This window comes from Eutrigla gurnardus (assembly GCF_963514095.1).
Source record: "Eutrigla gurnardus genome assembly, chromosome: 17".
Classification (NCBI taxonomy): domain Eukaryota; kingdom Metazoa; phylum Chordata; class Actinopteri; order Perciformes; family Triglidae; genus Eutrigla; species Eutrigla gurnardus.
Window position 1 is genome coordinate 8,085,738 of NC_139928.1, and position 23,493 is coordinate 8,109,230.

Here is a 23,493-nt window from a genome sequence, read left to right on the forward strand (position 1 = left end):
GTTCAGTCTTGCAATCAGTAATATTTTACTTTCTTATTACATGGATGATGAGTAGGCGATTACTTCTGTTACCTCAATCGCTGCTGAGATTTCAAGCTTTCGAAACAACGTACACATGGGAATACATTAGCTATAATGTACAAAAGCAGGGGTATCATCCTTTAAACAATATGATTAAGTGTTTCAGCTATAAATAACTTTTTTGATTTTGTGAGATTCAAAGGTGGGAGGTGCAGTGTAATTCATCAACAAAAATAAATGGATCTTGCAGATTGGTGTCCAGATTATTTTCTCTCTTCTGTCAAGTTGCTTGCTGAATTGAAAGTGAAAACAATGTGTTTTTCTGATTCTGATTAACAATTTTATTGATGTTGCCCTTCTTTTTTACCCAACCAAAGACAAACAGTGCAATAGTGAGCATTCATCCCGCAGGCTGCAATAAGGGGCCACAGACAGCTCTTTTCTCCTCATTCATCTCAAAGGCTGCTGGGCGGATAAATTCAAGATTATTAGCCTTGATTCTTTTCTTGTGTTGTCTCTTCAGTTTCTGCTCCGCTCTCCCATTCAGCACCTCTTTCTCCTCTCTCCTATTTATCATTACATTCATCAGTCCAGCGCTCCTTGTTGCCCGTCCCTTTTTTTCCTCCACCCATGCCCGCGGGGAGTCTCAAAGCATTCACATGATTTACAGCAGAGGAAAACAGTGCATTTATTGATCACCTGCATCCTAATGCAGGGGAGATAGAGAGGGGCGACGAGCTTCCAAGCAAATTCAACCCTTCTATGCTATCAATTACAGAGTGAATCGACTGTTTGAGTTTACCAGCTGAACAATAATACCATTCACAACATCCTGGAGACCAGGCAGAAAGCAGCCCTGCCCTGAGACCAGGCAGAAAGCAGCCCTGCCGTTGCCTCAAAAAGAATAAACGTGGGGTCTTCTTCACAAAACAAAGGCAGGAAATGAAATCAATGCAACTTGCCGAGCAGCAGCAGCGCTGAGGCACGATGTGAACCTCATCACGCACACACTCTGGTTGCTGTGAGTAAAAGTAAACCGAATGGAAAGTGCCTATCTTTGCATTGCTCTTCTTTTCAGCACATGGATAACAACTGAGATTACATTCCTAATGCGGTAATCATGCATATTATGGGACTGGCATTAATTGCTGCTGTAATCTCATCCTCTATTAACCATATTCACCGCGAACTATATAATGAATCAAGGGCACACAGCTTGTTTATAATGCACACAAGCGTTTACCGTCACTTCTGGATTTGATTAAACCGAGATTAAATTACTCGATGAAAGGCAGAATCAAAGCCCCTCGGCTGGATGGAATAGTATTCGCTGCAAGTCTATCTGCGCTCGTGTTTGTCTGCTTTCACACAGAGAGGAGAGATGGGGGACAGATGCTGAGATAATCATTAAATAGAGCGTGGCCTGTTTGCCTTGATTGGCTGAATGAGAGCTGCCACCCAGGAAGCTCACCAACATCCAGCCGTGTCATTGGTGTAGCCGTGACGACGGGCCTCGCCGAGTCAGCGTCCCACCGTGGACACGTTTCTGACAGCCGTGGCACCTGGGTGTACGCCGCCGACTCTCGTTCGCAGGGCTGGTACACGCTGACGTTTAAAGTGTGTCTCCGAAAAAACACTACATGTCAGTCAACCGCGGTCATGGGAAAAGCCATTTCAGACGGCTGAAATTTAGAAACAGTTTTCATAAATATGCCCAAAAATATATGAATCCTCTTTTGGAAAACACAAATAGTTTTGAAATGCTTCAAAAATCTATGTATGCTGGATATTGTGTCCCTTTTCATAAACCGACAACTAGCAAAGTGAGCAGTGCTGCTGCTCTGCCTGGAGGAGTAAATTAAACCATGTTCTGTTTAATATGAAGACTTTGGCTTTTGGAGCAGACTGCTGGCTGGGAGCTGTCAGTCACAGTGACACGCCGCACATGCCCTAATGTGCACACATTTATTAAAAAAACACACACCCCTGTGCAGACAGCCGAAAGAAAAGGGAGACGAGGTGTACAAGACGTTGTCCTTCTCCTTTATTTCCTTCCTTCTATCCATCTCTCCCTCTCCTCTCAGTCTCTCCTCCTGACCTACTTCTATCCATCCTCCAGTCATGTCTCTCCCTCCCTTTGCTCTCCTCTTTTTTTCCTTTTTAACCTGTCAGTCCGTCTGGCTCTCTGCCTGTCAGCACTCCTCTGCATTGGGTAAATTACAAAGTTTGTTTCCATTCTTCATTTCTTGGCTCCAACTGATCTATCTGTCATCCATTGGTGCTGCCTCCTCTTCATTTCTCGTTAGATGATTGAGGTATTACAGTATTATGTATACACATTTTATACACCAAATAATGGGTGCTTCGTGAGTCTAGAGATCTCTGCAAATCACAATCTGAACGTTCGTTTGATTCAAGCATACCTACATCCTTCCCTTTCGCCCTCCTCTTTTGTTTTCTCTCTATACTTCCATTCATCTTTGGACAACTTCCCCCCTCCTCCTCTCTGTGCACGCCGAAATAATCTGTAGCTGCTCAGTAGGGAGTTGGAGCTGTATAACATGCTGTCATTGTTTAACACTGCTTGGCATCAACGTGATTGTTACAGAGGCTTCAGTCTGGAGCTGCTTCATTTTAAATATTCATGCGATCATGCCAGCTGCTCTGACCCACTTTGCTAACAGCTGAGTCTGCCCGCTCTCTGCCATCTCTGTGAGTTGTGGGTCAAAGGGCGTTACTGTAAATTCAACAGCTGCAATACACAAAATTATAAATGTATATTAATATACATTATTCCTCACTTAAAGGACATTTTCTAGGATAGTTCATAAATTCCATTAAAGATGTTTATGAAAACTGCCACACAGCTGTATGAACAAGTCTGTGAAGCGTGAATGAACCAGCTGATGGTAAAAGCTGCCACATCCAGAGAACAGACATCTAATCTTATCAATCTCTGATATTTAATGAATTTCATAACAAAGCAAAATTGCCAAGAGTTAGATAGGAAGGTCTGTCTGTGTGGTGAATATGAAGCTACCCCAGGCAGTCGATTAGCTTAGCTTAACTCAAAGATGGGAAACAAGGGGTACTTTGTGTGCTAACTTCCTAGAGCCGCGTTGTCACCGTGATAACCAACATAAACCCCAAGAAATGACTGTGCAAAGCCAAGACCCTGTTCCTCCAACATATATACAATGTCATAAATTATGACTTTAAATATGGTTTTAGTTGCTACCGAGGTGGGAGACAATAGCAGACAATCATTTGGACAAGACAGCCACAGACTTGGCTTTATTGAAAAAGGGCTAACGCTGCAAGGCAGTGGGTATTGTGTGCCCCGAACACTGGCTTTGTTTGACTGCAGACACAATGAACGAGGCTGCAGCGTGGTCACGTCCAGATATGACAATTTGACAATATGAAGTGGAATGTTATGTCAAACAATAAGAGAGTTTTCATAAGTCTGGTATCTGTCCATATGTGCCAGTGCAGTAGGCTTCAAAGATGCTATTAACCACTGGAGCTGTGCACGCCCATCACGGGGAGTGAGACAGACAATGGTAAAATGTATAAAAATGGGAATGGAAATAATAGAGGATTGGCTCAACTGTGTGTTGGCTTGTACTTCCTCCTTTGCCCGCCAGAGAGACATGCATGCTGGGAAACTGGCAGGAGGACTGATATGGTCTTCTCAGCTTTTAGCCATGAATGATCTATTTTCATTTTTCCACTGCCTTCTCTCATATGCATGCATGCACAAACACACACACACACTCTCACACACACAATATATTTTACTCTGGTAGCCGAGTGCCTGCAGTAGATAACCTATCATGATCCAGAGTGTATCTTGTTGAGGGGAAAGATGTAACATTTCAAGGGTGGCACACTGAAGAGGACCTGTAAAATATGACCACCCGGCTTCGCAGCTCCTCCGCCAATCTAGAATAAGTGGAAGGAAATAGGGGGAAAAAAAAGAAGAAAAGATAATGGCTTTGGGTTTTGATAAACGGTCCCTATTGGCCTGGTACATGCTTTCATACTGCACACTTTCAGGGGGGGATTGGCAAGAGCAGATGTACAAAAAGGGTGGTGCAGATAGGTACGCTGCACCTGCACACGCATGTGCTCTCTGGACATGAATAGGTGTCGGTGATGGAGGCTGCCAATTGACCGTGTCTTGAAAGGTTTGTCAGGAGCCGAGAAGAGCGAGAGAAGGAAGAAAGTGTAGCAGAAATGCAACAAGAAAGGCGGAGAGAATATGTTGGAGTGAGAGGCGGAGTCTGAGACGAGAGAGAGAGAGAGAGAGATGATGGCCACAGCACAGGGGAAATATGCTCCCATCATGAGGGTAAAATTGAAGAGTGCCTTGGGGGCAATTCCTCTATGTTGCTCTCCTAGTCTCCTCCTCCTCTTGCCCTGTTTTCCCATCTCTCGTCATTCCCTCTCCTGCACAGCCTGCTTTTTCCATCCACCTCCCCTCTCCCATTCTTTCCCTTCCACTACTCCCCTTACAACACATGTGAGCACAAACAACTGGCAAGCCGTGAATTGAACTTGCATTTGTGTAATTATCCCCTTCCAGGTCCTGTAAACTGGAAGGGGATAATCACACAAATTCCAGTTCAATTGATGGCACTGTCGGGCATTTTACTTGTGGTGGTGGTACACAACATAGACAAACACACACACATTCAAGCACATTTGAAACCTATTCTGCATGCGTTTACCAAGTTAAATTCAAGACCTTTTAAATAGCCTATGGAAATAGATTTAATAGCTGTTTCACAATCATATATTTGTATGAAATTATGATTAATAAATATTGCATTTTTGTCAGTACTTCCCAGCAATATATAACAATCATTCCTAATGAGATGATTAATTAAATTAGCACAACATGGAAGATGACAAGCGACAGAAAATAGGATGGATGGATGGATTAACCAATTCAAAATGATTTATTAATTTAGGTTGATTAAAACTGACATTTGGCCATTATGAGATGATAGCTTCCTAATACTGTAGCTAGCAGCAGGGGGTTTGTTGTTGGTGCTGGAACTCCACAAATGGATGGATCCACAATTTATAGGACTGTTACGACACCTCCACTCCACTGTCCCTGTCTCTGGGTCTTCTTTATTGTATAGGATCTCTGTGATAATCAGCTTCATGAGTCACACCTGGGCCCACTGGGGTTCTGGATATACAAGCTAACCACTCCCTATTTTCCCGTTGTGAGGTTGCTGTAGGTTTGGTTTGTTCATTGCAACCAGACCAGAGAAAACTATTAGGACTTATCTTAATTAACTTAAGACGTTTTAATTCTTGGAAAACCTTTTTTTAGGGAAACTTTATTCAAGACCTGCACAAATCCTATTAAAAGAAATCAACATTGTCAGTTGGCAGCAATCCATGGACTGTTTGTGGCAACCAACTTTGTCCTTATTTAGGCTACTTGCAATGGCGTTTTTCAATGTTGGTGCAATATATAATGCAAATCTAAATGTTTGCAGGGCCCTTATAAGGACTTATGCCAGCTCCACTTTATACACAGTTGAAATCCTATATGCTCTGTGAATATTGGTACATCATTTAAATAGCAATTGCATTACCAGAAAGCTGCAGAGCAAGCAGATGCTGTTTGACCAAGGATATCAAGAGGGAGGGAGTGTGAACGGGAGTTTGAGTAAATGACTTCAACTGACAAGGAATTTGATGAATTATCCTCTCGTCTCTTCTCGCATATGAGGAAATCACACTGATTATGTCAAAATGTATGCCTGCCTTTAAAACAGTCTTTCAGCCAACACTTATCAGCTTGACTTAATTAACATGATGAAGAAACACATTTAGCATGAAGCTGTATGTTTACAGCCAGAGGAAGGCTTCTGACTGTGACTTAATGAGTGGGAAAATACCAACATCACTTAGCGGAGTGCTGCTCCCTTGTAATTGGCCTGCATTCACCCTCACTAGCATGGTTAATAAGAGAGGATATTGGCGGGGATAGTAGACGGGGTCAAACGGAGATCAGACAATGAGAGAACAGCATAACAGCCTCATACGGAGCACCGCTCATTATACATTAGGCCTTCACTTTCTGCAGTATCACTCGTCAGTCAACACACACACAAACACACACACACACACACACACACACACACAGCTCAAAGTGTTTTCACACTGTCATAAAGTTTGGTTGCCTGAAAGTGCCAACGCCTCTGAAATGCTTCGCTGCTTTTCACCCGACTGTTTTACTTTGATTCATTATAATCATTCCTAGAAGAGCTGTATAATAAGCATGAACAGCAATTAGAAATACAAATAAATTGATCTCTATGAACCTCATGGATATGCCAATGGCATGTAAAAAGTTAACACGAATGCTAAACTCCTCTCGTTGCCAATTTGCCTTGATTTTGCCAACATAGAAAATATCTCCTTAAAGTGTTCAGAGCAAACTGACGAAAGTTGAAAACCATGAAAACTGGGCAAAATCAGTCTTTTGAAGAGATAACGTGATCAATCAAAAGCAAGCTTCAAAGTGGACTTAAGATAGATTGTTTCATCAACTACTGTCTCCAAGATAAAGAATGAACTTCACCTACACAAACTTGAATGTTGATGGAGTTCTGGACCCGTTGTTTGACTGATAGGAGGTCACAGTGAAGGAGAGACCGCAGCAAGACGAACTTAAGAGCAAAGATGAAATCAAAAAAAGAAATAACTCACAAACCAACATGGTGCAATGTGATCTTTACCAGCTGGTGGACGCCACTTCCAGCTCCTCTAAATGCTGCACATACAGGGATACCGGCTGCAGCTGGGTCCACAGATGCAAATCACAGACAGGCAGAAGGATGGACACACGCACACTTCTATCCAGCCGACTCGAGTGTTGCTAGGTTACTCTTTGAACTAGGTTACTACATGTAGAACATATTTGCATAAATCTCACATGGGTGTTCATACACCATGAGAGAGAAAGAGACAGTATATGTGAATCGTCTACTGATCAGTAACAATGACCAGCCTCAGCTATAATCTTGCAACCACGTCGGCAATGCAGCAAGATTTGTGCTTGTTTCTGTGTATTTAGCTCATATTCCAAATACAAGCATGTTTGAAATGCAAATAAAGTGTACATGCAAAATGTATGTGAGCATTTGCATAATGTATGTGTATGGTCGCTTGTGCTGGTGCTTTGATGTAGGATTGCCTTGTGCGGTGGCTTTGAGGGCAAAGCCAACACAGAGGTGGGCCAACTGCATTGCTTTCCTACATTGTATGTTGCTCATCACACTTTTCTCTATTTCTAGTTTCCCTCTCTTCTCCTCCCTGCACTCCTCATTATAAAGCAAACTAATATCAATCCTAAGAGTGCATTGTAGCCTACAGTCTGGAGAACTGTAATATCGAACAGATGGAGGAGGCTTAATAACTCTTAATCTCATTAAGGTGAATTTCAAAGAGTTTAGCAGTCATGTCAACTTAAAGGCGAACGTTTGCATGATTGAAAAGTCAGGCTCATTGTCTGCCACGCCATATGCTGCATGAATCAAAAGGCGGATGGATTTTACACACGCAAGCGTGCTGGTATGGAAGCACACACATCGAATACACACTCGAAGATGACAACTCTGTCGTGCAGAGAGGGGTTCTGTCAATCCTGGAAATAACACAGCTATCTATATAGGTGAGAAGTTGGAGGAGGTGTCCATGTGCATGTCTGCTACCTTCTCCTTCTGGCTGTGTTTGTACCACTAGCTTACCCCCATCCAGCTACCACCACTAGTAGCCTATTGGTCAAACACAGACACACATGGTCTTCCCCACGGAGAAGCAAAGAAGTGAGCTCTACAGCCGCTTTCCCTGGTATTTTTCCCGATTAAGTTCAACATTCAGCTATTTTTCTGGATGCTGACAGTAAATATTGAAATCAGTGCTGAGATGCACGTTTGTACTTTGAGTTCACATCTTGAAGCAATGAAAGCCTGATGTGAGAAAAGAGTGAAGCTGCTTGACACTTGAGACTTGAAGAATTGGGAACATGCTTTGGGTCTTGACTGCTGTGAGATTTTCATTAAAGGTTTCATTTGAGATTTGAAAGCAAAAATATTTATTACTAACTGATATTAAAGTCCCACGTTTTGACCTGGCGTATTGACAGTATTGATAAGCTTATCAGATACCAAAGAAATATGGTGTAAAATATACATGTTTGTAATGTGAACAGGAATGTGGGCTTGCATGAATGTGATTGGCTATCGGAGCACCTTGCCAGAATACGTCAAGGTGCGTTGTCACTAAAACTGAGTCCAACTTTTTTTGGTAGACAAACAGGCCTGAAAGTCTGCAGCCATGCCAGCAGCTATGACCTTACTTACTCACAGCATTGCTTTGAGCTAAATGCTATCTTCACCATGCTAACATGCTCAAAATGGGCCATCGTTTATGTTATTAGTAACACATGCTTTCTATGAGAAATCAAAATGTCTGCAATGAAAAGGTCCATGAGAATCTTAACCTGCTGATGTTTAGCATGTTGACATTCTTAGTTCAGCCAGTAAGCAAGCAAACATTCTAACTAGAAAATGCATTTCTGCGGAACATGCGTGTGAAAGCTATTAGTTGGAATTTATTTCAAATCTTTGCTGAAAATACAAAAATCCTAAGCACAAATGCATTGCACTGCAGTTCTGAAAATCCTGGATATTGGAGAGTAAAACTTGCATTGAAAGCTGAACTGCTTTACGTAAAGAAGCTGAGTGAACATACATTAGTAAAAAAAAGATGGATGCCAAACTGTTGAAATTGATGAACTCATATTTAAAGGTATTTGGGTGGAATACCTTTTTAAAACCTGGACAGAAAGTAGTATTTGCATCTGATGGTTTGAATCTGTAAACAATAAAAAATTATCTTAATGAGCAAATCAGAATCACCTGTGTTTGTGTCAAAAGTGGTGATTATGTGTTTATGTCTGACTCAGCACTTTCGACACAAACAGACAATCAAAAACTATAAATATGATTTTTGGAATCTTTTGACTTGATGTAGATGAAGATGTACAACATGTGAAGTGACAGTTTTAAAAGCCTCCACATTTGTTTTTGCCCAAGAAAAAAAAGCTTAGAATTTAAAAAATCCCAAAATTCGGCTAAAGGGAAACAAATAGCGTCATAGTTTGAAGCTTAAGAGCACTGGCCAAGCTGCATTATTTGACACATTGCTGTGTGAATGTGTTGTCAGGAGAGGGAATCAATAGTAATGGGGATGGATTCATGGGGGGTTTGTAAACTTGTGTGTTTGAGGGATAAAAGTAAAACACCTACAGTATAACACAGTGGTTATTATATGGCAGAGTGTCGCAGTCCCTCGTTTTTTGGCTGTCAGTTGCCTATTGACATTTAATTTTAGCTGAATGATACAACCCCCTAAACTGGATGGAAGGTTATTCAGATCACCTGTTGTGTGGGAACTGTCTCCTAATTAGGAATCGAGAGCAGCTTGGTGCATTTCTTTCCTTGGCCAATCAGGGTGTGTTTTCAGCCCTTTCTTTAGGGTTTAAGAGAGGTGGAGAATTGTCCACCCAGGGCATTCTGGTCCTTCCTTGATGTAGGTTCCTAATGCAGACCACATTTTCACCATTATAAGCTAAAAATAGTGCTCCTTAGGTCCTTTTGAGACTTCTTTGCTGCCTTAACTTTTCTGATTGAGGGTGTTTTTGGGTTTTCTGAAGCTTAGCGGCAGTAAACAGGTCTGAATGGACTTCTAGTTTTCATGTGTCAGGGCAGATCTTATTGCTATTTATGAGTTTTTGCTTGCTTATACGGTTAACTGGTTCTAAGGCTTCTTCCCGATCAGCTGAAATCTTGGGAATCCCATGAATCTGCAGGAAACATGTCTGAACTAAATTATATTGCAATCCATCCAATAGTTTTCTCTTAAAACCACAAATGCCACTATCGGAGTGAATAGGATTTATCTTTTGGGACCATGCTGGTTAGTCAGGCCTCGTCAAGCCACACATCTTGTACATTTGATTTGACATTGAAAGGAGAGAAAAAAAACCATTTGACTTGAACTAGTCCCAAAATCTTAAAAAAAAAGTGCCATTCATGTGAGCATGTGTACTTTTGTCTCATGTTGAGGTAGAAAGGATGCAATAGTCTGAACAGAAACAATAACTCCTCAAGAACACTGCAAAAGAACTCTGTTTCTCATTTACAAGCCTCCGAAACATTCAAGCATTAGTCTCAACTACTTTACTTTTGATGGAGATTAGCAATGCGTCACTTACCCTGCAGGACAAAATAATCTTTTGTGTGAATTTGTCACCAATGTACAGCGGCTGGCTTGTCATTACTGTACTTTTTGTGTAAAGATTATATTGGAGAAAGGAAAAGGGGTGAGAGAGATAATTTAAGGAAGGTAAAGAAAGGTGAAATAGTAAAGAAAGATAAAGAGAGCCTTGAAATGCAGCCCATGTAGCTGCATGCCGTATGAATGTATAATTCAGCTCACTCCATTCATATTCAGCACACAGCATTGCACACTTCTAATGGCCTAATATTATCCAAATCAATTTAACTGAAGGTAATTTCATTTCTGTAATAGATACCATCTAATAGGATATGCATACTGCCACGTAACATTCCAAATTCTGTTCCAAAGAGACAGTCAGCCATCACCGGTGACAGCTGACATTTTGGTCGTGACTTATTTAAAATCGGGAAACCGCGCATTTTAATTTTATAAATTGGTGTTTTGGTTTATAGCCACATAGCCACATCAGCAGTGTTGTAAAAGGAAAGGTCTTCTCATCCATTCCAGACAACATTCGTAGTCAAGAATCAATGAGAATTGCTCACGGAAAACGAGGGAGAGACCGAGATGAAAATAAGAGAGTGACATTCAGGAGTCATTCATTGAGGACGAACACAAAAGAAGCATTGCAAAGGAGGAGAAGTGAAAGCGATTGTTCCCCGTCTCATTATGAAGTAGGAAATCAGCACAATCTAACCAGGCAAAACAATGAGACCACATGAGAGCAAGAATGAAAAGAAGCGGCAAACCAGGAGATAATGAAGACTTCATTAATCAGCGCTGATACCAGCACTCATTTGTCATGCTATTCTTGAAACCAATACAAGTTCCACCACGGAGGCCTGTCCTTAAAAAAATATCTGCTTGTGGAAACTTTCCCACTCACGCTGACAGAATCTGTAGAATTGCATGCTGAAAGAAGGCTGCCAGCGCAGGAATCTAAAAATCTTTACACACTCACTCAGGGGCCCCCGGCAAAATTTACAGGTGGCGTGTACGTTGGATTCCCAATCAATTTAATGGTGTAGAACGGGAGGATTTGAATGCAGGAGCAAAACCAACGACAGCGTCTCCCTGCTGTTAGTGGCTCACTGGGCCTTTTTTATTTTATTTTTATCGCAATGAAAACTGCTCGTTCCATAAAATGCTAGTGAGACAAAATTATCAGACACAGTAAAAATGAGTCTACACTGAATAAAGAAACATTCAAGGAAAGCGACAGGTTTAACTACGGGTTATGTGGAATTAATAATGCAAGAAAGTGGTTTTGGGTGTGAAACAATGTAGGAACTAGATGTTGTTCTGCAGTGATATGGAAATTAATTAATTATTATCAATTTTATAATTGATTAATCCTTTTTACCTTCCCTGGACTATCCTCAATTATGGACTCAATTGTTAGTTTTAGGTCTTCCTCATCATAACATGATATTTATTTTATGACTTATGATGCCATAATAGAAGAAAAAGCTTCTACTTGATTGACAGGTTGTTACCACGGTCATGTCTGTGTTTTTTCATCTTACAACTTTAACCCTTTCACAGTGTGTTGTCAATTCATGAAAGTTAATTACGACATTTCTCCTGAAAATGCCTCGTGTGTCACTTCTGGATGCAAAAAAACAAAACAAAAGGGCGACAGCCAAAACCCCAAAACTTGGTACCATGTTGCTTAAAGTTTTGGCAAATAGTAAGCATTCCTCCAGCTATGACACACACTTAACTGCCCAAAGGTTTAGAAATATTGTGATAGAAAATTCTTATCCCCTTGAATGCAATTGATAAGTGTTTAAAGGAGCGATTTAATGTTGCACATCCAACAACTGCAGGCAGATATCATTTTAGTCCCTATTTATGGGTCAAGCTCCAAAAAAACTGGCTCCTATACATCCCATAATGCAACCGAAAAGCCAACTTGCTAGTCCCCAAAGCTATCTGTTTTAAAATTGTCTCTCAAAGCCCAAGTTGAGCGATGCAAATGTTTCCAATGGCTGAATCACCACATGCATTCGAACTAAACGGGATGTGGAAGTGGAGCTCCATTCAAATGTGCAAGTCTTTCCTGACTTGAATGAAATCAGCATGTAAGGTCAAGGGGTCGCAGACTTTCATACAGTGGATTCCTCCATTTAGAATCAAAACATCAAATTAATTACTGGTGATTATCTCAGAAAAGTGTGATAATAATGAAATCCGGCTGCATGCTCACTTGATAAATGAGGTCTGTTACTGTTTCTATAAAACCGCTGCGTTCTTGTCGGGGCAACTTTAGATCCACAGATAATCTGGATCATGGAAGTAGTGGAGCGGAGAGGAAAATGCTAATGAGTGCTAATGAGTAGCAAACTCATGGAAACAGCCACTTGATTACCTGTCTGACATGGTAATGGGAGGCAATGATTAGTGTGTTTCCAATAGTAAAATTGGTGTGTGTGTGTGTGTGTGTGTGTGTGTAATGCATACTTTGGCGCTCCATCAGTCTTTTCACCGTGTCTTTTTATCTCAGTCTGTGTTGTTGTTATGAGACTTTTTAAAATGCCAAACAGCTTCACAGGCCTGCACATTTGTGTGTGTGTGTGTGTGTGTGTGTGTGTGTGTGTCGTGTGTGTGTGTGTGTGTGTCATTGAGCTAGTGAGGACGGTCTGTCCATCACTCATCAATAGAGACAATAGAAGCCATGAGTCTTCAGAGAAATATCCATAATCAGAGGGAAACACGCAGTGTTGGGAAGACTCAGAGGAAACACTAAGCAATACTTTCTGAGGGATTTCAGATCTCTGGTGAGTTTGAGACTGAATGACTGACAAGCCATCTGTGGGGAAACAGATGAGGGAGACAGCTTCAGCTGAGAAAGTCTTCCTACACAGAGGGAAACGCTTTATTCAGCCAAATAGGAGACTGTAAATCCACTTTAACTCCAATTTACACATTTGTAGAGGAGCCTACCATCTGCAGCAGATATCTTCATGACAGAATTCAACTTTTGATTTGACTGATGTAGCCTTATAAGGACCTTGCAGGAACCCACTTCAAAGACAAAGCAATGCTTCTTCTGAACGTTCAATATGAATTATTGTATTGACTGTAATGCAATTTATTTTTGATTGGTTTTTTTTGTAGCTTAGCCACATTTTTAATTGTCTTCACATTCCTGGCTGAAAAACAACCTGGACAGATGCCATTTGGTCAAAGGCAGCAGGCGGGGAGAGAGGAGGATTATACAAGTCCGTCAGGGAAGGATGCAGGTCCATGCAGGAAAAATATAATAACAATGAACTCACTTAGGACTTACATAAATTCCCTAATACCCTGCCTGTGTGTATGACCATTGCACAAGTGTATTGCTCTTTATTGTTACTGAAATGATTACAAAAAGATCAATTATTAATCATTCTGTCAATACTTAATCAACTTAATTCATGTAATCCCATTGTTGAACCACGAAGCAATTTATTTATATTATGGTATTTTTATTATTAAAGGAAAAACAGTGGTTTGAACAGTAGTGATTTTTTTAATGTCATTCCGCAAAGTATCCTTTAGTCAGGTGATTTAGGATGACTTGGCGTGAAATTGATCTCGAAATTGTCACAAAGGTGTTTAAATTACCTACAAATGAAACATACAATTTCCAAACGTGGACCACAATTTGTGCATAATTTTGCATACTCACAATAGTGCTTTCCAACGTACACACAAGAAAAACAGTTTAAGAAAAACATCACTGCCTCAATGAATATTAATATTCTACATAAAGATTTTTTTCACAGGCTGATCATTTGCGCCTTTTGAAAAGCTTCCTGTTCATACAAATGTCTCAAACTAATTCTGTTGGATTTAGTTGCAGATTATTATATGTGTGCACTCAGATTACCTGAGACGCACGGATCCAATTTGCTTTTGGAGTTTTGAGACTCTTTTCATAGTCTCCATGCGATCCACAAATGGATGCTACGTTTAGGTTTTCGTTGGGAAAACAGGGACGAAAAATTTCGGTGAAATCCTGTCTAATTTCAAAGTGGATCTCTGCTGAGAGATAATCGATCTCCTTCTGGGAGGCTAATTCACCTCCTTGATCCCCAGGAAACAGAGCAGGAACACTACAGGACTGGAGAGCGTAACCTTGTTTTAGTGTTACGTCCATCCAATTGGTTAATGCACAGTTAGAAACACTACGCACTATACTACCAAAAGCTGCAATATCCTATCTGGATCCCCCCCTTCAGACCCTCTTTAAGTGGTGACTGGCCGGGCTCACAAAGGCTGAGCAACTTCCTGAAGTCAACAGTCAGGTTCTAGACACACACATGTGCTTTAGCAAGTTTTGAGATCAGATATCTGACCAGTTCTTGCTCTATGCAACACATCTTCATCATGTTTCATGTGAAGATCATGTCATACACATTTGGGACCATGGGCCCTAGTTTCGTAGACCAGCGCAGGGCGGCGCAGCCGGCGCAGTGCAAGTTTCGACCCGCGCAGCCTTGCGCACCGTCAGTTTGGCAGTTTGGTAGATCGCCTGTGCCAAGATGGGTGTGGCGGCGCAGCAGGGGGAGGCGTCACAGATTCAGCTTGGCGTAGCGGAAGTTTCGTGGCAAAAAGCCTCGCCGAGACTGCGCTGAAAGCTCGCCAGCTCCGACCTGGTCTACTTTCGGCGCAAGGCGCAAGGCGTAAATAAAGTCCATTCATTCAATGCGAATCACAGCTGGCGGATCGGAAGTTTGGCTGACGGCGCGCAGTGCGCACACGTCACCGAGACCTCACAGGCAGGTTTCCACAGTTCCAGGCACATTTAAATGCAATAAATAATCACAACAAACACTATTTAATGCAACTAATTGAATCAACACGTGAATTTATATCTATATAGATTGTCCCGTCACATCTGATGTCAGATCAAAGGCGGATGGCACGCGTAACGGAAACTCAGCCTCTCGGACCAAAACATCTCCCTCTCTCTCTCCTGTTTTTTATAATATGGGCATTGTTATTATTATGATACGCGCGCACAGCGCGTGATGCGCGTAGTGGGAGCGGCGGCGCTGCTTCTGTCATCGGGTTGTCAAGTGACGGATCTTACACTGAACCTCCCCTAACGCATTAAAGGTGAGGAGAGGAGCTCATTTGATTGGTGAAGATCTGAATCGGCTGTATTAATCCCAGTCCACGCCTCGTCTCCTCCTCGTCTCCCACTCACGCCTTCTTCTCCTCCCTCTTTCCCACTTGCGCCGGTGGGCGAGACGGGAGGTGTGCCTGCGCGAGCCTGCGCGGTGCACGAAACTTGCAAAGTCCAGGCGGACACACCCCGTCGGCGCGGCGCAGGTGCGCTGAAAGCTGACTGCGCCTGGTCTACGAAACTAGGGCCCCCTGTTGCAATCACTTTTGCTCCACAAAGTGATGAGATGTCAGAGCTTTTTCGAGGGTGGATGTAACATTTTTCTCACTTATTATAAGAGAACTTGTATACGGACCTCCCCTTTAAACTGATAAAACCACTCTGAATGTACTTTACAATGATTTAAGAACAGCTAAGAGTAGCTGTTTGCCACAAAGTGAAGTGTTGCAGTGAAAAAGCACTAACTCATATGGGTTTTTATAAAATATGGGTGACACCATAATGCTTCATAAATCTAAATGATCTTCTGTTGCTTTAAAGCTGCACTATCAATACCTTTTTCTATTAATATTAGATTAAGTTAGTGTGTGTGTGTGTGTGTGTGTGTGTGTGTGTGTGTGTGTGTGTGTGTGTGTGTGTGTGTGTGTGTGTGTGTGTGTGTGTGTGTGCTGATACTGACAAACCCCCATGAAGTTATCACCTAACTCTCTGGTTCCTCCTCAAGTCTTTTGGGCAATTTAGCTTCTTTCAAATAATTGTTTGGGTTTTCCAGCCCACAAACTCTGCTTCCATCAACTTTATTTTCAGCTGTAGCTGTTTTTGCAAAAAGCTTTAAGAAAAGCTGAGTGCCAAACAGCAAAATTCAAGCAGCAAGCTGTTATCATAGTTGAACATCTAGCAGGATAAATAGCCATATATGATGGTTGAGACTCAAACGGAGCTAAAAGGAGAGTATATCAGACTTACGTTTTTCAGGTGGTCAGAAACACAGAATAAATACTTATACATCATCATTATAGATAAACCGGCCTGAGAGCAAGTGGGATGCAGCCACATGCAGGAAACATTGGACATGATAGATATATTTTTTTTAACATTCATGAGTTCCTCAATTAATTCAAACCAAGAATCACAACTTCTTCTTCTTCTATATGGAAAGAAATAGAGATTTGCTGACTTTTACAGCTGAGGTTGCGGCAGAAATGTGTGACGAGAGTGCAAACATGGTGAAGATGTGTTAAAAAAGCTTGGCATCGAGGTCGGCGAGCGCCGTTAGTTCTGCCTCTCACAGGAAGCTGATCTCTCTAATCGGAATAAGCAGCTTGTCAGCGTACACTTCTCATCATCTAATTAATCACAATCATACAGGAATTTACAACACATTAGCGTTACCTATCCAACACATTCTCTCTCCCACACACACTCACTCACACACACATACAGTGGCCTTAACTGAGTTTAACTGTCCATGAGTGGCTTTTTTTCCCCGTTCAGGCATCTGCTGCAGCACGACCTCACGAAGTTTCAAGGACGCCGTGGAAGCGGAACGATTTGGGCTCATCACATCGATACTAACCCTTAACAGCCTTAACTTCTCAGCCAGCTGTGACATGGATGGGGGAGGGGGGAGCTGAAGTCAATCAAACAAACGATAAAATCACAAAAGCTTAGAATGAGAGAGAAGGGGGAGTGAATGTTAGGGAGAGGAGCGATTTTAAGGAGCACTGTCAAACACTCGTTCCCATTCTCGACTCCTCGAGGATCAGAGGAAAGCTCGGTGTCATTCGCCTGTCTGCTCTTTGATGTGTGCTGTGTGAGAGACGAGGCTCCCGGGCCTTTCATGTCGTACTTTGTATTCAGGCATCCCGACCCTGGCGAGAATTACAGTAAGACAGTCATTTAGTTCAAGCTCATCACGCAGACGATTTGCTTCTTCAGAGGAATTCGCCTGTGTTACGTACGGCCGCGTCCATTTCAACAAAGAACATCCAGCTGGATTTCCCAGCACAAAAAAGACGGATGGAAACAAAACAATACAGATGTGTTGGGACCTAACCGTTAGGACTACCCAATGCGGCCAGACAAAGAGACAGAGGAGATAGAAAACTACAACCACCATTTTAGTGTCACCTCCACCTGGTCACGAGATCTGACGTCACACAGCTGGCGCCCTATTGGCTGGCAACTGCATGGGACTCCAGGGGGTCCCCCGGACCAGCCGTGAGCTATAAATCCCGCGGCCACCAGAAAAACTTTCTCTCTCCAAAGTAACTCGCGTTACGCCAGGAGGTGAATATAACGTCTGCAGCGTTTCCCTTTGTCCTAGGCCGCAGTCTTTCCCCAAACTCGCTGGACGAGCAACAGACTGTTTTACCCCTCTTTTTCTCTACTCGTTTTATTTTTCTTTTGTTTATCATTTTGGATCCCGAGGAGACCACCGCGACAGCGCGACTCTCCCGTTCCCCGCGGAGACTGGGGTAAGATGAGCCATTTTTCATATTTAGGATCACTACATCAAGGCAATCATAGTTTTGTTGCTAACTAATATATCTGCATATATTTCAGGATGTTGTGCATCCTTTCAAACAAACAGAATGAGTGTAAACATAACTGTTTCGATAATATAGCATGTCAAAAAAAAGTGGTCTCGTGGCACAACTTACCCCGTGTATGGGGTAAGTTGAGCATAGGAGCGGGGTAAGTTGAGCCGTATCCCTACTCCCCCCCACCCTCCTCCCCACCTCCACCCCACCCCTCCCTCACCTTCTCCATCCCTAAAAAACAGTCACTTCTTCACATTCATGTGTATTTTTATTTATTATACACAATTCAACAGGCACAATAACTTTTTTTGCATATTACTGCTAAACAGCTGTTTTGTAACAAAAACATTTTAACATGAGAATGCCTTAAAGTGCGCTTGGGAAGAGAACATTAACAGCTGTGTTTTTGGAAAGAAAACACTAGAACTGAATCCTTGGTCCAGAATCATAGTTTCTTGGTGTCCTTGGTGGCTCAACTTACCCCTGGCCAAATGGCTCAACATACCCCAGAGCTACCATTTTTACTTTATTAGTCCCCACAGCTAAAATGGTGCACTGTTATGCTAGGTTTATGACCTCATGTTGTAGCTCATAGATACCACAATTGATGTATAAAACAAATTTAAAATGATCTATTTTGGTCTAAACACAATTCTCATGAAACTTATGATAGACTCAATTCACTTTCAAGAGTGAAAAATGTGTTTCTGGGAATAAATGTCTAACCACTTTACCCATGTGGTCTTACCTTCACAGACTCCATGAAATGATGCCTCCATCCTAAATATTTGGTCACATGATCAAAGTTTTTTACCGTTTCCTAGCAACAAGGGGTGGCTCAACTTACCCTTTGGCTCAACTTAACCCAGTCTCCCCTAAGAAGAAAAACTTTCTTCGCCCCAGCTGCCAGCAGAACGGATAACTCGACCCGTCTTTGTCTGAAATCAGCTGACTAAATCTCCGAGCCTCGCGATTGTCCCTGCAGAAGGAAGAATTACTAATGGTTTTCTTCAATCAATTGGATCCGGCGCTGAACGAGCGCCCACGAGAACTACCCTCCGTTGCCGGCGTCAAGGAACGCCATCCCCGCACGGGACGAAACCCTCACATCGACGCATCTCACATCGACAAAAGTAAGAGGCTATTTGTCTGGGCAGAAGCAGAGATTCGATAGTGTAGGACATGCTTGTAATTCTTGTTAATGTGATTTAAGTTCTGATCGCGGACCGCCGAGTCCGTTTGTTCATGTGCTGCTGTATGTGAATGCTGATCGTGTACCCACGCAGCTGGGTTGATTTCTGTAACAGTGTTTTCGACTAACCTCCGCCATATTCGCGAGCTCAGAAAGCCTCTACTATCAGTTAAAAGACCGGTCTCGCGGAATAAACGCCAGTTCATTCACGCAAGCCGTGTGATATCGGCACGGCTTCTGGGCCTCAGAATATTGCTCGCGCATTCTCTCTCTCTTTGTTTGTGTCCCGCTAACACACACACACACATACACGCCGCACACACGTGTCCTTAGCCAGCTGTTCCCGGCGGACGCTAGGGACATAGCTACATCTGGTGGCTACATACGGCTATATCTCTCTCTCTCTCTCTCTCTCGCTACTCCATCGGACGCCAGTGGCTCCGCCCCTGAACGCTGCGAGGAATAGCTCCACCTCTCTCTCTCTCTCTCGCTACCCCATCGGACATCAGTGGCTCCGCCCCTGAACGCTGCGAGGAATAGTTCCATCTGGTGGCCGCCCATAGCCATCTCTCCCCCTCTCTCTCTCTCTCTCTCTCTCTCTCGACACGCACGCACACACACGCACACGCACATGCACACGCACGCACACACATACGCACACACACACTCCACGTGTGTCTCTCCCTTTGTTCAAGCTTAGCTTTGTGTGTTAGGTAGTTAGGTAATAAGGCTTTGTTAATTGCAGTGTCATTGATTGTGATCATTATTACTGATTTTAATAAATCTTATTATGTTATAACTAGCGGTCTCTTGTGCTTGTTGTGTATATGTCACTGGATAACAGCAGGTTGTGAAGGCTAGTGCTTGAATTTCACGCCTTTTTAATTGTTAGATTGTTTTTATACTTCCATGCCAATGATCACGATGATTGGCATGTGAGTATAAAACCTTTATATTGAGACTGAATACAGTTTTAGGTTATCTTTTCCCTGATCCCAGGGTGGTGCCCCGTTTATTCATGATTATATCATGATAATATATTAAATATAATTATTAATACCGATAATCATATTGATATTGATAATTAAGTGTTGATAACCAAATCTGCTCCTGCTACAACCCCAACATAATTGGTATCAGTCGACGCAGACCTGCAGGATGCGGTCGCTGGTCTCCTCCCCCTGTCCCTTGAGGACAGGGAAAACCTGGAGCACTACGATGTAGTGACATGCAATGATCAACTGCAGGAGCTTGTTGATTATGTTAATCACCCGGCAGGGAAACCACAACGCACAATCGCTGACGTGGTGGGTCGAATCTTCCTCCTGTCTCAGCGCAGAGAACAACTGCAGAAAGCTGAGGATGAGGAGTTAATCAATCGACTGGGTCATGCGACCACCTCCCTGCGACAGGAAGTGGCCAAACTGAAGGTGGAGAGGGAGGAAGCCCTCCGCAGGCCGTGCAGGGAGGAGGAGAGAGAACTCCAGCGTGAGGAAACTCAGGCTGCCCAGGTAGGTACACCCCCAGACACGGATATGCCTGACCTGTCGGACCTTGAAACCGCGCCCCCCACGGACGCACACCGTCCCATGCGCAGGGAGAGACTTGTACAGTCGGAGGTGACCCGAACCATGCTCTCCCTAGGTAAACCACTTCGAATTGAGCCCTGCCATGTTAGCATCACCAGCTACATGCAGGACAGGTCACCCATCACAGAACGTGCGTGGGTGGACCTCACGTTTCAGGGAGTCACTCTTGTGCACCCCATCCACATTTGTGCCATTGACACCGAACCACTTCTCATTGGTCAGGATCTCCTGGACCGGCGGGCACCGCTTATCGACTGTCATCAGGGGCGCATCTGGGCTCAGGTCGAGACGCCAAAACCGCTCCACCCCTCAGGTGGCCTGATGGCCTCCGACGAACGAGTCGCCGTCATCCAAGAGTCCAGAGACCCTCTACCAATGCGGATGCCTTTTTCAGAGCCTAATCCTGGCTCTGCTCGAACCGCACCGCTTGCGAGCCCACCACTCCAAGCCGGCGACTTGAGCGCTTTCCGACACCACGGATCCTTCCTGTGTCCGCTGGAGAACCGAAACCCAGCACTGTACAGCCCTCATCTGGTTGGCGGTGTGCATCTCAATGACACCCATGTCCCAGAAGCAATCCTGGGGCTTTGGTAAGAGAAGACAGCCGTCAGTCAAGATCTGTACCACCATCAACCTCTCCCAGTTTTCGCGCCTCTCAACCACCACCTCCTTTCTGCAGAATCACCGCAGACCCTCCTTAAGGCGGTGGGAGTGTGCGCCCTCTCGATCCGTATTGGGAAGAAACAGGTTGACCATTTCATAAGCGTAGTGTCCAAACTACATCCACCATTCCTTTTAGGTGCTGATATTCTGGTCAGACTTGGCACCAAACTGGACACGGTCAATCAGATTCTGTGGTCCCAGGCTAATGCTAAGAGCGAGCCCCTGCCCATTGAACTTGAACACCTGACATCAGGCCAAACCATCCCAGAGGCATGTCAGGTTGCCAGCGAAGTTGACATGATGGTCCCTGCCAGGACCGCAGGCGTCCCCATCCGGCTCGCCATCCTTAAGGGACAGAAGATGCCTGGCTCCCAAGCATTCTTCCAGCCCTTACCCCATTTCTGGGAACTTAACCTTACAGTCTGTGGCATGCCCCTGCTTGAGTTGAACAATCGTTCAACCTACATCCTGGTCCAAAACTTGACACATGCCCCAATCCAGGTGGGGGCACGGAAACCAATAGGGATGCTGGTCGACGACTCTTTCCATGACTTTGAACTGACCATACCAGTCATAGGGGAGTTACCTCCCTCCCTAGCCAGGAGTAAAAACTTAGACAATGTCCTTTTCACATTGCCAACCGCAATGATCACCATGGCCCGTCATGAAACCCTTCACGGCGAAGCCATTTGTGGCACAGCACTGGGAAAAGGGGGTGATCTGGTCGTCTACGCATTAACGACTCAATCGACCGAAGCAACCTCAGGTGAGACACACCAACCACCTGAGGAACCCTATTCAGGCTTTGAGTCTGAGATAACCCAACAGCTTGCCAAAGCAGATGCCCTCACTACCGAGGACCAGAGAGACGTGCTACGGAAGTTGTTCCACGACTTCCTGCCGATCTTCTCCCGAGACTCGCAGGACTGTGGGGAGACCCAACTTCACACGGTCCACATCCCCACTTATCCGAATGCGCCACCGACCTTCATACGCCAGTACAGGATCCCGTTAGCCGCATACGAGTCCATCCGAGACATCCTGGATAAATTGCTGGAGAAGCAAATCATCCGGGAATGCAACTCAACATATAATTCTCCAATCTGGCCGGTCATGAAACCCACTGGGAAATGGCGTCTCACCATCGACTACCGGCCACTGAACAAACAGGTTCCTCTCTCCCGCTGGCCCATGATTCACCTGGATCAGGAGCTAGCTAAAGTCAAGGGAGCCCGCTTCTTCTCAACGGTAGACATCACTAATGGTTTCTGGACAATGAAAGTTGATCCAACCGACCAATATAAGCTTGCCTTCTCCTTTGGGAACCGCCAGTATACCTGGAATCGCTGCCCTTTTGGGTATTCGAACTCCCCGTCCGAGTTCAACATTTTCCTCCACAAGGCGATGAGTGACGCGGCTGCACGCGGTAACCTCATCTATGTGGACGACATCCTCATGAGGAGTCGAACCTTCGAGATCGTCGGTAAGCTATCACCAGTGGCTTACCGCATCAGGGTCTCGCAACCAAGGCACCCAGCCACACACAAGTGGGTTCATGCGAATCAGATCAAGCCCTACAAACCTGTCACACCTCTTAGAGATCGCAGTTGCCGCACCCGAAAGGGGGAGGCAGTCTCCCTCTCACCCAGGAGAAGATTCACCATAGCCACAGTAGGGTGTAACCGCATGCACTAACACCTAAACATCAAACCCTTCTCACAGTGACAACTGCAGAACTTAGGCAACACCCCCTCAGGGAATCGTAGCCACTGTCAACTTACACTCCAGCCTGCTCAATAACACCTTACATGCCTTAGATGCCTGGTCACGAAAATCCTCCAATCCGCTATTACAACTGTGGTGCAACCTTCATAAGTGCGTTTGGTTTATGGTCTTGGCAATGCAATCCCGATCTCAGTAGACCCCAGGAACCTGGGCATAAGATTCATCCTCAATCTATCTATCATAGGGAAACAGGATACGCATAGGCTAAAGCCATACTAAATGTTAGGTTCTGGAGAGATACCACACACA

At 43.9% G+C, this 23,493-nt stretch overlaps 1 protein-coding gene across 2 annotated transcripts in view; it reads right to left on the reverse strand.

The window, feature by feature from the left end:
* The window catches only part of dlgap3 (discs, large homolog-associated protein 3), a 109,033-nt gene that overhangs the window by 15,831 nt on the left and 69,709 nt on the right, over positions 1-23,493 (reverse strand). The gene's annotated exons all lie outside the window — the stretch shown is intronic.